Source organism: Etheostoma spectabile, chromosome 21 (assembly GCF_008692095.1).
Source record: "Etheostoma spectabile isolate EspeVRDwgs_2016 chromosome 21, UIUC_Espe_1.0, whole genome shotgun sequence".
NCBI lineage: Eukaryota > Metazoa > Chordata > Actinopteri > Perciformes > Percidae > Etheostoma > Etheostoma spectabile.
In genome coordinates, this window is record NC_045753.1 from 5,628,030 (window position 1) to 5,632,635 (window position 4,606).

Below are 4,606 nucleotides of genomic sequence, written 5' to 3' on the forward strand. Positions count from 1 at the left end.
TTGAAAATTCACTATAGATTTGGCTGGTAGACAAAGTTTTGGACCCTGGTCCTTTCTAAAGAACAGTCCACCCAAATATCATAGGCTAAATGATCTCTCTCATATAACAAAGTCTGTATTTTTTAAGTAAGACATCGGAGTTTGTGTTTTAAAGTACAGTATATATTTTATTTTTACTTACTTTAAAATACATATTTCACATGTGGCCCTAATCCTTTTCTGTACTACTTGTATTTACTTTTGGTTTATTTGTCCAGGTAAATTACGACCAATACAATACAATGGAGGAGAGGGGGCTTAAATCACCACAATAATCCAGAGGCCTCACTATTAACATTGGGACTAATTCTTTAGTGAAAAGTAATGATGCTTCATCAAGATTCATCTTCATCTTCTTGTTTAGTTATGTAGGCCTATTGATCTGATAGTTTCTAATTTTACTCAAAAACATTCAGATTATAAATTGCCACTGTAAATGCCACAAATAGGAACTTTATTTACTTTAAGTACCTAAGTATAATTTTCCAACAGTGCAACGTAAGAAAAACCTCGTCAGACATACGTGCTGCAGATAGACATGTATGCTTCAAAACTGAAAAGAGGACTTATCACACAGCATACAAGTCAAATTATATTGACATTCCCCATATTCTTCATATTCAAACCTACAAGATACTGATATGTTTCCTATTTAGATATTTTATGCAAAAAACATTTACATCCTATTGGTATGATGATCTAGTGACTGAGAAACACGGTTAACTTGTAACACACACCACACACACACGCGCACACACACACACGCACACAGGTTTGGTTACATGGTGTTGTGTTCAATGACCCAAACAAAACAGATGCATACATTAACTGCAATATGCTAGCAATTCAACAATAAATACGATTGACAATGCAGAAAGGGTTTATTGTTATTGGAACAACACAGTAATACATAAGTGGTAGGGGCTTTACAAAAACACTCCCTCTCAGTCTCACCCACTGACCTGCAGTGGAACACATGCTCTGGATTTTGGATTCTAGTCTTGTGTGCAAAAGGTAGAAGAGTGTTTTACACAAATGCTTTTTCACAGGCAGAAATACTGTCGCTGGTTGGTGTAAACAGAGTGGGTGGAGCCAAAGAACCAGTCTATTGGAGGACATGTCAGCAAAAAATCCAAATAAGGAACAGCGGTCTTGATATTTAGTAAAAACAATTGTCACAAGGACTTCCTTTTACAATTATTATTATTATAGATGAGTATTTTATAATTTGGAGGGTCAGCCGAGAATACTTAAAAACCTACAGTATGGCTGTGACTAGTAAGGCATTTCTGCACTTCATGTCTAGATAAGGCATCTTTTCACATGATACTGTAGCTAGAAACATGACTAAGCATCTATGCTGAGACTGAACTGCTTGCGCTAAATGCTAACCCGCTCAAAATGACAATGCACCCTATTCATAAACCAGACTAAGAGTCTGGAGAGTGGTTAACACTAGGACTGCACAAATATCGTTTTGTTTTAATCATCATTGTGATATCAAGTGGTGCAACAAACACATTGTGAAAGGTTGTGACCTTGATTGTTTAAGTTGAAAGAAAATATCAGTAGAAAATCCCCCTTTAAAATATATCCGTCACTTTACTTTAGGGATGCCTCAAATGTTCAATTTGTTCAATAAAAGAATGGTGATAATGATTTCCTTTCATTTGTTTAAAATGTATTGCAAGTAATATCGTTATCGCGATATTCAACGTTATCCTATTCCACATATTTTCCTTATATTGTACAGACGCATGTGTGTCAAATTGAAGGTCATAAGTTGTGTCAGATAGCATTTAGGTCTTGCTTGTGTGTTACCGAGAAATTTAATCTCATTTTTGTAGCTGGGCACCATGACTTATTTTAAGATATTTCATGTGAAAATAACTTACTACACTGGCCGCCACATTTGCTTGCAGAAGAATGCCAACCCCCCCAAAAAACAGGACATTTTGACCTGATGGCGGTGTTAAACAAAAGTCCAAAGGCCATGATGATCATCAACACTTCCTGGGGACCATGAATTCACACACCAAATCCCATAGCAATATGTTTGAGATATCCTTTGGCTCCACTAACACACTGCCTTTCAGCGTGGCTCTGCCTTGAAGAAGCATGTCGAGCTAAACTACAACCTATCTAAAGAAAGGATACATAATGAAGTTCATTCACATTTACACCAACATTGTTTCATGTAACTAGTCGGTAACATACAGGAAGTGACAAGAACAAAGTAGTGCAAAACCATAAAGATGGGCCTGTTAGAAGTAGGCTAATATAAAGAAAAAAGTATTTGGCTGAGAATACGAAGACATCAGAACACTTACAGAAGACTGAAATAACTGCAATACAGATTCAGCATACAAACCTTCCACAGAGATTTTCTGTTTATGGTCATATCAAAACATCGATTCAGTTCATAGACAGATCTTAATCACAATCTTTAAAAGTACCTCAACAATCTTTTATTCTAAAGAAACAATCTTGATTTTATATTGACTTTGGGGAAACCTGTCAAAAGGAAAATAATAAAGTGGTGAAAGGACATTAAAGGATCTGACACACCAACCAGACGGCCAGCCGTCCGCAGAAAAGTCAGACTGAACAGTCGGCGCCCCGAGGTCAAAAAAAAGAAAAAGTGCCTCGGAACACACCGAAGCGGCGCCGACTTGAGCGTACGCTCAATGTGTTCAGGAGACTTAATACGTCTCCATGACAGCAGGCGGGGCTAATCTGTATTGTCGCCCAAAAACTGAAAACCAGAAATGACGGAACATCTGTCTAGACCTCGTAAACACAGAGCATGCGGTCGTCAGTCACTGTTTTCATCAGAGTGTGTTGATAGTGGTCAAGAAGGATCGTTGTTGTCATTAGTTGCTGAACGGAAGAGTAACAAGTAATGGCCAGTAATAGGAAGATACTGTCAACTCCGGTTTTCTCATGCACTGATTCGCTAGTGAAGGGCTAGCACTCCACCAATCAGATTGGTCATTGAGTCTGACCGCCCACCGGCCGATTCAACGGGTCAAATCGGCCAAAATGAACCCCGACGGCGCAGAACACACCGAACAGATTCGAGTCACCGACCTCGCCAGACTGTCCGACGGCCGATTATCGTGTTGGTGTGTCAGAGCCTTAAGAGACGGTGGTTTGTGACAAAGGACAGTGAGGCCTTTCATTAAACACTCAAACATCTATGCCTATCTCATTAACAGAGTAGGGAACTCAGGGCAGTGGTTATACTGCCGGGTTCTTCACACTGTAGCATTTGGCTGAAGTGGTTCTCCACTCAGCGGAAGAAGCATGACACTGACATGCAGAGTGAAGTTTCAGAACCAGTTTTTGTAGACGGGTTATTATTGGTTGCGCCAAAGAGCCACTAGATTCTAAAGTACTTGTTAGCTATATGGCTAACATGAATGTCAAAGCAGCAACTTATTTTTATAGTCATTTAGAACTACGGGGAAGCTTCAGATTTTTAGGATTATCCCTCCTGTAGCCTTGGTCACTAACCTAGCCCATTTAAAGTTAAAACACAGTGGATGGACCCAAAGGATCCAATATTTCCTTCATTGAACCTATGATAAAAGGCAGGAAGTAGAAAAGGTTAAAACTAATTCTTTGACATGCATCACTATAACTGTAGATATGCACGCTATTTTTGAATACTTTATATATATTTTCCTATCCTTTAAGACAACTAGCTTGCTTAGCTCGAAAAAGAACTTTACATCTACCTTTAGCAAGAGTGCTAAAGTACTGGCTTCCATTTGGCCTACTTCCTGTCTCCATCCGCTGTGAGTTAACTTGACCAGCAGAGGACCACCATGTGCTGGTATACAGTCTGTTGGGTGGTCAAGGGTCCAGACGGAGACACTATTTGGTGGCGGCTTAGCTGGGCATGGATTTCCCCTGGTTGAATCATGAACACACAAAAAAAACTGCCTCTCTGAAAATAGCTCAAAGACAAAGGACGTGTCCTTTAACTTTAGGAGAGAAGTTACTGAGTTCCACAGAGCTTTGAGATAAGAAACATCCAACTGCAGTGAGCCTCAAAGTGAGCCGTCACAACACACCACATACACAATAGCGGACGCAATGCAAAAGCTGTTTTTCAACATTTGGCCAATTCGGCAACTAGGGTGCAGTGCTGGATCCTGACTACAGTGGCAAAGCCTATGATAGGATGTCGAAATAAAAAAAATAAAAAAAATTGTTTTCTCAAAAATTAAGTTGAAACATTTCTACCTGATGGCCATGCCAAAACCCTTCCCAATTTGGAAAAACATTTAACCAGATCCCGGGTATCTGTTAAGAACCATTAAAGGGGTTTAGTTTTTAAAAAATTTTTAAAAGTAATTTTTACTTAGGGGTAAAATAGGGCTCTGGCCACAAAAAGGATTCCCCCCCCGGGGGAACGCCCCCCGGGGTAAACCGAAACTAATCATTCTTTGGGTTTTCCCTTTTATTTGGATTGGGGTTCGGGGGTTTTTACTTTCTTTTTTGGGCAAATGGGCTTTGCCTTTGAGGGGTAAAAAAAAAAAAACCCCCCTGGCACGGGCTT